Genomic DNA, 13,705 nt, shown 5'->3' with positions numbered 1-13,705 from the left:
CCTAGGTATTTTATTCTCTTTGTAGTGATTGTGAATAGGAGTTCATTTATGATTTGGCTCTCTGCTTGTCTATTGGTGGAAATGAGTGCTTGTGATTTTTGCCCATTGGCTCTGTGTACTGAGACTTTGCTGAGCTTATCAGCTTATCAGCTTAAGGAGTTTTTGGGCTGAGATGATGGGGTTTTCTGAATATAGAATCATCTCATTTTCAAACAGAGACAATTTCACTTCCTTTCTTTCTATTTGAATACCCTGTATTTATTTATCTTGCCTGATTGCTTTGGCAAAAACTTCCAATACTATGTTGAATAGGAGTGGTAAGAAAGGGCATCCTTGTCTTGTACAAGTTTTTAAAGGGAATGTGTCCAGCTTTTACTGATTCAGTATGATATTGCCTGTGGATTCATCATAAAAAAACTTATTATTTTCAGGTATGTTCCCTCAATACTTAGTTTATTGAGTTTTTAACATGGTGTTGAGTTTTATCAAAGACCTTTTCTGCTTCTATTGAGACAATCATGTGGTTTTCATCATTGGTTCTGTTTATATGATGGATTATGTTTATTAATTTCTGTATCTTGAACCAGCCTTGCATCCCCAGGATGCAGCCTGCTCGATTGTGGTGAATCAGTTTTTCGATGTTCTGCTGGATTTGGTTTGCCAGTATTTTATTGAAGATTTCTGCATAGATGTTCATCAAGAATACTGGCATAAGTTTTTCTTTTTTTGTTGTGTCTCTGCCAGGTTTTGGTATCAGGATGATGCTGTCCTCACAAAATGATTTAGAAAGAAGTCCCTCCTTTTCAATTGCTTGGAATAATTTCAGAAGGAATGGTACCATCTCCTCTTTGTGCCTCTGGTAGAATTCAACTGTGAATCCATCTGGTCCCTGGCTTTTTTACATTGGTAGGCTATAAATTACTGCCTCAATTTCAGAACTTGTTATTGGTCTATTCAGGGATTTGATTTTTTTCCTGTTTTAGTCTTCGGAAGGTGTATGTGTCCAGAATTTATCCATTTTCTTCTAGATTTTCTAGTTTATTTGTACAGAGGTATTTGTAACGTTCTCTGATGGTAATTTGTATTTCTGTGGGGTCAGTGGAATAGTGTAGTGATTTCTCAAGGATCTAGAACCAGAAATATCATTTGACCTGGCAATCCCATTACTGGGTATCAACCCAAAGGAATATAAATTATTCTACTATGAAGACAAAGGTACATGTATGTTTATCTGTAGCACTATTTACAATAACAAAGACATGGAATCAACTCAAATGCTCATCAATGATAGACTGGATAAAGAAAATGTGGTACATTTACACCATGGAATACTATGCAGCCATTGAAAAAAATGAGATCATATCCCTTCCAGGGACATGGATGAAGCTGAAAGCCATCATCCTCACCATACTAACTCAGGAACAGAAAACCAAACACTACATGTTCTTACTCATAAATGGGAGTTGAACAATGAGACACATGGACACAGAGAAGTGAACAATGAATACTGGGGCCTGTTGGGGGTTGGGGACATGAGGAGGGAACCTAGATGACAGGTTAATAGGTGCAGCAAACCATCATGGCACATGTATACCTATGTAACAAATATGCACATTCTGCACATGTATCCTGGGACTTAAAGTAAGATAAAAATTAAAAAATAAAAATAAAAAACACAGGTGTCTGATAGATGGAATTGCATTAAACTCAAAAGTTTTTGCATATCAGAGGAAATGAATGAAGTGATTCACATATTGGGAGAACGTATTTGCAAATCATATGTTGAAAAAGTGGCTAATATACAAAATATACAAGAAACCCAAACAAAGCAAAAAAAAAAAAAGTAGCAAAAAAACCAAATAAGACAAAACAACCCCCAAATAATGCAATTGAAAATGGGGAAAAAAACTTGAATAGATGTTCTTCAGAAAAATACACACAATGGCCAACAGATATATGAAAAGGTGCTCAACATTTCTAATCATCAGATAAATGCAAATTAAAAGCACAATGAGATAACACATCATACTTGTTAGATTAGCTATTATCAAAAAGAAGAGAGAAATCAAGTGTTGGTAAGAAAGTGGAGAAATAGGAACCATTGTGCACTGTTGGCAGATTTGTGAATTAACATCACCATTTTGGAAAATGATGTGGAGCTTCCTCAAAACCTAAAAATGGAATTAACATATAATCCAGCAATCTCCCTTCTGAGAACATATCCAAAGAAAATAAAACCAATATATTAAAGAGTTGACTGTGTTTCTATGTTCATTCTAACACTGTTCACAATAGCCAAATGAAAATAACCGAAGTGCCCATTAACAGATGACTCAATTAAAAAATGTGATGTATATAGACACACTAGAATATGACTCAAACTTTAAAAATCAGGAGATCCTGTCATTCAGGAAGATGTAGGTGAAACGAAAGGATATTATGCTAAGTGAAATAAGCCAGGCACAAAGAGACAAATACTATATGATTTTACTTATGTGTGAAATTTTAAAAAGTCAAACTCATAGAAGTAGAAAGCAAAATGGTAGTTACCTGGAGCTTGGGAAACAGGTGGATGGGGAAAAGAGGAGATATTGATCAAAGGACAGAAAGGTTCAGTTAGATACAAGAAATAAGTTCTGGTGATTTATTGCAAAGTATGGTGACTATAATTAATAATAATGTATATTTCAAAATAGGTAAAACAACTTATTTTATTTTTTTTTTATGTAAGATAGGTTTTACTATGTATTTATTTTTTAACTTTTATTTTAGGTTCAGGGGTACATATGAAGGTTTGTTACATAGGCAAACTCAGGTTATAGGTGTTTGTTACACAGATTATTTTATCATTCAGGAATTAAGCCCAATACCCAATAGTTACCTTTTCTCCTTCCCTCCCTCCTACCTTCCATCTTCATGTAGACCCCAATGTGTGTTGTTCCCTTCTTGGTGTTCATAAGTTATCATCATTTAGCTCCTGTTTATAGGTAAGAACATATGGTATTTGGTTTTCTGTTCCTGCATTAGTTTGCTGAGGATAATAACCTCCAACTCCATCTATGTTCCTGTGAAAGAAATGATCTTACTCTTTTTTATGGCAATATAATATTCCATGATGTATATGTACCACATTTTCTTTATCTAATCTATCATCAGTGTGCATTTAGGTTGATTCCAAGTTTTTGCTATTGTGAATAGCGCTTCAGTGAGCATTTGCATGCATGGTCTTTACACAGAATGTTTTACATTCCTCTGGTTATAGAACCAATAACAGGATTGCTGGGTCACATGGTACTTCTGCTTTTGGCTCTTTGGGGAATTGCCATGCTGCTTTCCACAATGGTTGAACTAATTTACATTCCCACCAAGAGTGTTTAAAAGTTCCCTTTCTCTGCAACATCACCAGCATCTGTTATTTTTTGACATTTTAATAATCACCATTCTGATTCATGTGAGATGGCATCTCATTGTGGTTCTGATTTGCATTTCTCTAATGAACAGTGATATTAAGTGAACAGCGATTTTTTTCATATGTTTGTTGGTCACATTTATGTCTTCTTTTAAAAAGCGTTCATTTGCCTGTAATCCCAGCACTTTGGGAGGCTGAGGAGGGTGGATCACGAGGTCAAGAGATTGAGACCATCCTGGTCAACATGGTGAAACCCCGTCTCTACTAAAAATACAAAAAATTAGCTGGGCATGGTGGTGCGTGCCTGTAATCCCAGCTACCCAGGAGGCTGAGGCAGGAGAATTGCCTGAACTCAGGAGGCGGAGGTTGCGGTGAGCCGAGATCGCGCCATTGCACTCCAGCCTGTGTAACAAGAGCAAAAATCCGTCTCAAAAAAAAAAAAAAAAAAGTGTTCATTCATGGCCTCTGCCCACTTTTCTATGGGGTTAAAAGTTGTTAAGTTTAATTAGATCCAACTTGTCAATTTTTGCTTTTGTTGTGATTGATTTTTATGTCTTTGTCATGAAATCTTTGTCCATTCCTACGTTCAGCATGGTATTGCCTAGGTTGTCTTCCAGGGTTTTTATCGTTGTTGGTTTTATATTTAAGTCTTTAATCCATCTTGAGCTGATTTTTTAATATGGTATAAGGAAGAAGCTTCAATCTTCTTAAACAGAGGATTTTAAATGTTTTCATCACAAATAAATGATAAATATTTGAAATGATAAATATGCTAATTATTCCTGATTTGATCACTTTACAATGTTTACATGTATCAGACATTGCACTATATCCCATAAATTTACACAAATATTATTTGTCATTTAAAAATCAAGTAAAACTTTGAAAAATCAGGTGTCTGAGCCCCATCCCCAGTCTTTCTGATTCAGTACTTCTATGGTGAAATCCAAGAACTGGCCTTTCTAGTAAGTTTCCCAGTGATGCCAGTGCCACTGGTTCAGGACCACATTTTGAGAATCCCTGGGCTAGAATATTCTACAGTAATAAGTAATCCCACATTTTAGTGGTTTATAACAATAGAAGCTTATTGCTCAGTGTATGCAGCATGAACATTTCAGTCTGCTGAGGGACTCTGCACATCATGGCCACTCAAGGGCCCAGGTTTGTGGGGCTCTACTGCCACATGTGCATCCATGGTATCGGGAAGAGAAAGAGAACATGGTGAATTATGAGCTGACTCTTGGCATTTCTGTTTGGAACAAGTAGAAAGTAAAGTAGTAACGTTTTAATGTATAATTTCTGTAAGTAGCACTGACTAGAGTTAGGCAACTTATCAAGGGGGTGATGCTACTTCTGAGGCTTGCTTGGATATGCATGGGGAGGAGAGTCAGAATGACAGGGATAAAGAGTGCTGTCATCTTTGCATTGACATTGCAAAGTGATGCTCCTTTTCTTTTTTTCTGTCATCTTGCACTAACTTTTGTTATTTTAGCCTTATGTCTTTACACAAATCCTGTTTCTGAGACTCTTTCTAGCCTTGACTTCTGACTTCCATTTCTTCAATCTTCCCTGTTCTGTGTCAATGTAACAGCTAAGAATTATTGATTAGGTCATTATTTTATGTGTTTTAAATATAGTCTTTCTTTTAATCTAAGTCTCTTTTCTCTATGTCACAGATAAGGAAACTGAGGTCCAGAGTCCCTTTGGCTTTAATCTGATAGTTGTCCTCCATCTACTTCCTTGAACTTGGTGCTTTGGACTTTCCCTTCCTTTAAGTACCCCCTTCAGTTGGTTCATGGACTTCATTTGCAGAGACTGGAGCTCACACTGGGCACTTCTCTGCCATTCTTGGCTCCTGGAGAAGAGGTTAAAACTTAAATGGTAAAAAACCTCCTCACATGTTCATCTCAAGGGTATTGGAGAGCCACAACATATTACAGGCACTTTCACATGAGTACTTTAAATTCTACAAAAACATATAGCAAAAAAAGGAATTATTTTTTCTCATTTCATCTGTGTGAAGCCATTATTTTTTTTGGTGAAGTTTTTATGCTCAATAAATTATAGCAATGGCATGGGTCAGTTCTTCCTGAATCCCTACCACTTAGAAGACAGGTTTTGGAGTCAGGTAAACCTAGGGTCAAGTCCCTGTTATATTATTCTGCTAGCTGTGGGACTTTGACGAGGACATTTGATTTCTCTTATTGTAAAATGAGAACAACCTCAAAGAAACCTATTTTTTAGGTAAAGCATCACTTTTCTGTATGGCAGGGGCCTGCAGGAAAATTGAACAGGAGGTGGTTGGACCAATAAAAGCTTATGCAACTGTAATTAATTAATGAGATATGCGGGCCTGTTCTTTACAATCTTTTCAGCTTATTTGTGCTGCCAAAAGATGAATTCTCAGTCTCTAGAGGATGGGATTAGCAATATGAAGAATTTGAAGTGATCTTTCTCTTCTAGAATGACTGTTTGTTTTTCATCTCTGTTCAGATAGTCAAGTTGATTTATTTCATAGTTCTAGCTTTGCTTTTATGTTATCTCATATTACTTCATCATAATTGTGATTATTTGTTTTTCAATTTAAAAACATATATCCTGCATTATATGTGCCTTAATATTCTGTTAAGCATTATTATGGATAAAAGAAAATTAAAAGGCATGATTCCTGCTGATAGGAATGTTTTCTGTTGATTGAGACAAAGTTAATACTTCAGTAACAACTCTAGGAAAATTCCAGATTATATATTATACACTATCATATTGTGGGAATAGGTGAACATCTATAGTATATGGCCTGGACTTTGCTGTCCACTAAATTTTGGGAAAAATTATTACATGGATAGTCTCCAAGGGGTGTTGTATTATCTGGTAGATGGTATCTTGGAGGATGTTTATACAAAATACAGAAGGGGTGAATTTCTGTCATGTCAACCCTCAGACATATGCCAGGTGGGTCTTAGCAGAAAACTGGATTAAGACAGAGGGGAGAGACTAATACTCCAGAAGCTAAAACTGTCAGTGTTAAACAAGTTTTTCAAAATACATTGTTTTTTCCAATCATTCTCCACCATGCTATCAGAGTAACCTTTTAAAAATGCAGATCTGATCATGTCAATCAACTGCTTTACTTTTTCATTGGCTTCCATTATATTTTTCTAGGAGAAAGGCCCAAATCTTTAACACTGCTTAAAGTCTGCTGCAGGCTGGCTTCCCCCTACCTCTGTGCCTTTTCGTTTATGCTAATGATACTCTTTTTTTTTTATTATTATTATACTGTAAGTTCTAGGATACATGTGCAGATTGTGCAGGATTGTTACATAGGTATACATGTGCCATGGTGGTTTGCTGTGTTCATTCCCACCATCAGCTACATTAGGTATTTCTACTTATGCTATCCCTCCCTAATTACCCCACCTCCTGCTACCCTTCCCCTAGCCCCTCACCTCCCAACAGGCCCAGTGTGTGATGTTCCCCTCCCTGTGTCCATGTGTTCTCATTGTTCAACACCCACTTATGAGTGAGAATATTTGGTGTTTGGTTTTCTGTTCTTGTGTCAGTTTGCTGAACCCAAATGACACCCTTTAAACAGAAGCCACAATGGTCTGCTGTCAGCACTTCCATACTTTGCTCACCTTAACATGTAGCCTTGGCACCAATGGTTCCTTGTGCTGAAATGCTTTTCCCTGTACCTTCTACTGTCTGGATAGTTCTCTATTTATGTTCAGATCTCAATTAACAATTCCAGGTTGTGCTGTGAAGCTTTGGAGAAATTATTTAAACTGTTTTTCAAACCTTTAAGTTCAGGGGTACATGTGCAGGTTTGTTATATACACTTCAGTTTCAGTTTCCTCATCAATAAAATAGGGATCATACCACCACCTATGTCATAGATTGATTGTTGGGATTAAGGAAGACTATATATATAATTCTCATCACAGTGTTTGTATCTATAAATTAAATAAATGTTATTATTATCATTACTACTATTCCCATGATTCCTAAGTGAAACCTTTTCTACTATCCAGGATAAAGTCAGTCCTTCATGTTATGGATTTGCATGGCACTGTATTTTTTTTTCCCCAAAAAAATGTACTGTGATTTATAATTATATAGTTTTGGTCTGTTTTATTGTTGGTCTCTTTCGCTAGTCCTTAGACTCAAGGAAGGCAGCACGTTGGCTCGTTGCTTTATCCCCATTGCCTGTGACAATTTCTTCTACATGTTCACACCTGAAAAAATAATTGTGTGATGTGATGTGAATGAATGAAGTATGTCCAACTAGTAATTAGTTTGTCAGAGGGGACCTGTTCATTTTCTAAAAACCATGTTTTTATTATCAGAAACTCCAAAGTAAGCTTAGAATGTCAAGGTTTTTGTTTTTCATTCATTATCTGCCACATTTTAAGATAACTCTTAGTTTCCCTCTGAATCAGAAACAAAAATGCACCCATGCCTATTTCAGGGCTTGGATTTAGGGATTTTACAGTTGCTGATCTGCTCCTTCAGTATTATCTTATGTGAATTCAGATCTACGAGTACTTTATAAATAGAGGAATTTATGGACTTTTGATTCAGTCCATGTGAGCAGGAGAAAAGATAATTAAATAGATGCCAAATTTCTGAGCGTGAAGCTAATGTATGTGAGAATCAGGAACAATCTGTAGTGACAGGTAAGTCAGCATGGATAGATCATACAGACAAAATGCTCATCGGGAACAAAAATTGCAGTTCTTGTTGTTGGTCAGAAAGTCTGGTCCAAGTAAATTATGGGTGTAGAAAAAAATTCATAACAGAATGAGCACATAAATAAGAAGTGAACAGAAAGAAAAAATTAGTCAACATTCCTCTCAATTCTTATCAATTACAATTCCATGTTTACATTCCTAAGATGTGCCTAAGTGAAGGTCTGAGAGTTAGAGAGAGATTTTTTGGTTGTTATGTTTTCAAAAACTTCAGTCCAGTAATGGTAGTGCAGGGCTTATCCTTATGGATGGGTAATGTTTCAAGAGCTTGCCCTCAAACAATTTTTTATCTACTTGATGGTTACTTTAAGTTTCTTTTTTTTCAAATTTTCATTTTTTAAACTCCCTCATTGAAAAAAAGATATGCTCAATGTCTCTATGAGATCAAGCACTTTGTTGGGTATGAAGACTACAGCAAATAATAATGCCCCTTAGAAACCTCTATTCTAACTAGGAGGCTCCTGAGCAGACAAAAACATGTAGTGTGGTATAATACAAAGGCCCTCAGAGGAGGGGTCCCTAACCCAGACTCAGGATAGTAACAGACCTTTTGCAGAGGGTGTCATGCTCGAGTTAATTCAGAAATACCAGTGGGAGTGTCAGATGAAAGATGTGTACAGAGAAGGTATATAAGTTGCTCTAGCAGAAGAGAACCGCAAATTCTATTGTAACATTAGAGATGAGAGAGAGAGCTCGTATATTATGGACATTTCACATGGGTCTTGAGGTAGGCAGAGGAAAAACTGAGGGTACATAATAAAGACTTTGTATGTCTTAGAAAGATTTTTATTTTAAAGACTACTGGAAACCATTGGGGGTTTCAAGTAGGAAATCTCTGTGTTATTTTACACTTTATATGTGACCTGGCCAGCTACCAATTATTCTCTTTTGCTATAGGGTCTCTCTGCTTAACCCAGCGGGCGTGTTGGTATTTATAGAATGCTGTCTCTATGGCCATGTCTGATTAGCTATTCTATCAGATTGAGGCAATCAGATGCTTTCTCTTTTGAATTTGATCTGAGGACCACCAAAATGTAGAAATTAAAATATTTTCTTGAGAGTTGTAGAATTATATATTCTGTCAAGTAGGTTTGAAAGTAGAGAAGGAAAAACGAAGCAGTTATCAAGAGAAAAGCAGAGGCCTAAAACAAAGTTGGATTATTTCTTTGAAATTATGATTGTTATCTAATGGTTACAGTCATAGTTCCTATCAAGGCCTAAGTGATTTCTTAGCCTTGGGTCCTGTAGACAACAAACATTCTGGTCGTAGTTTGGGTTTCTCAAATGCAGACCTTCAGATATGGATTCATAAGAAAAAGATTTAAGAAATGTTCACAGGAAAATAAAGAAGCAGAGTAAGTAGGACCAGGAAGGGAAGGGTGCTGCAGTAACAAGACAAACCCAGAGAAGAGCAATTCTGGTTCAATACCTCAGGAATTCCAGAGGCAGTGTAGGTCACGCCCTTGAGGTTTTTACAATCAGGAATGCAAGGAGCCAGGATATTGCTACCTCTGTACTTGTCAGTCACTGATTAAGAACTGCCCCTCAGAGATCCCAAATTCCAAGGGAACCCGGCCTCTCTGTGCCAATAGCTGAGAGAAGCTTTTGAACATTGATTTACGTACTGGCTGTTGAGGGTTGGGGCATGCCAGGATCCATGTGCTGGACCACAGTGTATGTATCCAAGGGGTTGTGGCAGAGCACAGAGACTATCCTCAAGACTCCTTTAAGTGAAGTCCCCATTTAAATTTGTTTTCAGCTACCTGAAGTTTGTTTTACGTAACCTTTACCCAAAAATGTTTAAAATAACAGCATGATGTTATTAAATTATATTTTAAAATAAGCACTCTGGTTGCAGTACGGAGAGTGGATGGAAGGGATATTAAGTTAGGAAGACCAGTTAGAAAGCTATTAAAATAATTCATTGACTAATCATTTTATTTTATCTAGTTAGCAACAAAGGTTTATTAAGCATCTATTGTATACACATGAATGGGGATAAAGCAATGTCCAAGGCTAAAAGGGTACTAACAACTCTCGGATATTTTATCTAATAAGGGAAATGTTGATAAAAATTATAATTGAATATTTATTTTCTTAGGCAGTGCAGGTTGCTATAAAATTGCTATAGACTGGGTGGCTTATAAAAAACAGAAATTTATAAGAAGCAGAAGTTGGCAGTCTGCAGCCCAGAAGATGGCCCTCAGCAGAACCTGAGCATAGTAAATATATCAGCCAGGAATGATGGTGCACCCCTGCAGTCCCAGCTACTTAGGGACTTAGGAACAAGAATCACTTGAACCCAAGGGGCAGAGCTTGTACTCCAGCCTGGTTCACACTTGGGTCACACTATTGTACTCCAGCCTGGGTGATGGAGCGAGACTCTGTTTCAAAAAGAAAAAAAAATTGTGCCTTCAACTATTTCCCTAAAACACACAATTTTCATAACCTCAATCACAGAGAATCAGTCTACCACCTCTACCTTCTTAACTCTTACTTAGAAATACTATGTTTCTTAGAAATCCTACCAGTAATTTGAAATAGGGGTGCCTGTACTGTCAGGCTCTGATGAAATTTCAAAATAAGGGTACCTGTATGGTCAGGTCCTGCTGAGGGCCCTCTTCTGGGCTGGAGACTGCTGACTTCTCCTTGTATCCTGACATGGCAGAGAACAGAGAAGCAAGCTCTCTCTAGACTGTTTGAAGGGCTCTAATCTCATTCCTGAGGCTTCCACCTTCATGACCTCATCTAATCCTAATTACCTCCCAAGGGCCCCACCTCCTAATACTATTACACTGGGAGATAAGAGTTTCAACATATGAATTTTAGTGGGGCACAAACATTCAGCCACACTGAAGGTCAAGGTTTAAATATTACTTAATCCTTGAGCTTCATTCCTTTCATTCCCACCTGCAGTCAGGTAGGCTTTCTAAGAAAGGTAGGATTTCTAAGAAAAAGTTAAAAGGGTAAATGAACAAAAGGTTAAATGATAAGCTGTTAATAAAGCTAAATAAAATGAACTAGAGTAAATAGAATTGGAACTTTAGCATATGAGAGAACAAATGATCTGTAGTAGGAATGAACAAGGGCTGTTATCTGAACTGAAATGTCCAAAGCTGTTTGCAAATTCCTTTTATGCCTGAAGTAATGAAGAGGATTTCTTCTTGAGAAAGATATTTTCTAGGCTTAAATTAGGTGAACGAAACCCTTAACAAACATCTGAGGTCATAGAAGTTGCATGTTAAATACATGCAGGCCTTTGGGCAGACAGCCTGGAAAAAAAGGAGAAAACACAAGGGTGCTCGTGGTATTCCCCAGTGCCATTGCCCTGGAGGCCATCTGGAGGAGCATAACATGAGCACAGCTGGACTCCAGCACCAGCTTTGAGACTCTACATGGTTTACTTGCCACTATGGGACTGGTACCCAGGCCTTATTCCCCAGCAAACTTAAATCCCTTTTGGGACAAGATTAGAAGGTAAATTTAATAAACAAAATGCATCTGCACATACTACCCTGAGGTTCTATGGAAAGCTTCAGTGGCAGTGTCAAACAGCATCTAAGTGTGATGTACATAAACTTTGTTTTATTTGGTTTTAAATTAAGACTATTTTTCAGAGCAGTTTTACATTTACAGAAAAATTGAGCATTAAATTCAGAGAATTCTCATATATTCCATCTATCCCACCCAGAGTTGCCCCTCTTATTAACATTTTACATAGTTATGGTACATTTGTTACAACTGATGAACCACTACTGATATATTACTATTAACGAATATGAGTTAACATTTGGGTTTACCCTTTGTGTTTTGCAATCCTGTGTGCTTGGCTATTTCACGTATCTACCATTGCAATACCATACAGAATAGTTTCACCATCCTAAAAATTACCTATATTCTACCTATTCATCCTGCTCTCTTCCCCTTAATCCCTGGAAACCACAGATCTTTTTACTGTCTCCATAGTTTTGCCTTTTCTAGAATGTCATATAACTGGAATCAGAAAGGATATAACATTTTCAGATTGGCTTAACTTAGTAATATACATTTCAATTTCTTTCATGCATTTTTATGGCTTGATAACTCACTTCTGTCTATAGCTGAGTAATAATTTATTGTAAAGATGTAGCATAGTTTATCCATTTGCTTATTAAAGAACATCTTGGGCCGGGCGCGGTGGCTCATGCCTGTAATCCCAGCACTTTGGGAGGCCGAGGCGGGTGGATCACGAGGTCAAGATCGAGACCATCCTGGTCAACATGGTGAAACCCCGTCTCTACTAAAGATACAAAAAATTAGCTGGGCATGGTGGCGCGTGCCTGTAATCCCAGCTACTTGGGAAGCTGAGGCAGGAGAATTGCCTGAATCCAGGAGGTGGAGGTTGCAGTTAGCCGAGATCGCGCCATTGCACTCCAGCCTGGGTAACAAGAGCGAAACTCCGTCTCAAAAAAAAAAAAAAAAAGAACATCTTGGATGATTCCAATTTTGGACAATTATGAGTACAGCTGCTATAAACCTCTGTGTGCAGATTATTTTTGTGGGTATAGGCATTCAACTCATCCGCTTACCTAGGAACATGATTGTTGGATCAAATGGTAAGACTACATTTAGCTTTGTAAAAAATGCCAAAATTTCTTGGCCAAATGCCAAACAAGCTGGCCAGTACCCAGTATCTCACCCTTGCTCCCTTTCCAAAAGCATGTGAAGGTCTCCTTTCTTTAGGACCCTAATTCAAACTAGTGACAGATAACACAGATAGAATTCAGGTCCTGTTCTTCTTATAATTAACTTCCACGTAATTTTTTTCTTTCAATCTTAAACGCTTATCTGATGAGAGTTTATTTTCCCCAATTTGAAGATGAGGAAACTAAGTTTTAGCCAAAGTTTATACAGCTAGTTAGTGGTAGAGATAAACTGGACATCAATCCAGAGATAAACTCAATCATTTAAAATCTCATGTGGAATAAGGAGAAATACAAGTTAAATAAGCATACAGATAAACCAGCTACTTCTCCCAATCAATGTGGAAGTTTTAATAACTGACTTGGCTGACATGGGACTCTTCCAGATAACATCACCATTTAAAAGCTGATGTATGAGAAATGCTGTTACAATGTTGATGGGAGTGTAAATCAGTTCAACCATTGTGGAAGACAGTGTGGTCATTTCTCAAGGATCTAGAACCAAAAATACCATTTTACCCAGCAATCCCATTACTAGGCATGCTGTAATTATATTCAAGGATTATAAATTATTCTACTATAAAGACACATGCCCACGTTTGTTTATTGCAGTGCTATTCACAATAGCAAAGACTTGGAACCAACCCAAATGTCCATCAATGATAGACTGCATAAAGAAAATCTGGCACATACACACTATGGAATACCATGCAGCCATAAAAAAGATTGAGTTCATGTTCTTTGCAGGGACATGGATGAAGCTGGAAACCATCACTCTCACCAAGGTAACACAGGAATAAAACCAAACACCGCATGTTCTTATTCATAGATGGGAGTTGAACAGTGAAAACACATGGACACAGGGAGGG

General features: G+C 37.3%; 1 long non-coding RNA gene across 5 annotated transcripts in view; it reads left to right on the top strand.

The window, feature by feature from the left end:
- LOC103792522 (uncharacterized) overlaps positions 1-13,705 on the top strand; it is a 75,811-nt gene that overhangs the window by 54,434 nt on the left and 7,672 nt on the right. For all 5 annotated transcript variants that reach the window (XR_013534853.1, XR_013534851.1, XR_013534852.1 and 2 more), the window contains one exon: positions 13,449-13,621. This is a non-coding gene — a long non-coding RNA (uncharacterized LOC103792522). The remainder of the gene's footprint in view (positions 1-13,448; positions 13,622-13,705) is intronic.

This window comes from Callithrix jacchus, chromosome 4 (genome assembly GCF_049354715.1).
Source record: "Callithrix jacchus isolate 240 chromosome 4, calJac240_pri, whole genome shotgun sequence".
Lineage (NCBI taxonomy): Eukaryota > Metazoa > Chordata > Mammalia > Primates > Cebidae > Callithrix > Callithrix jacchus.
This window is presented reverse-complemented; position numbering and strand designations above follow the sequence as displayed.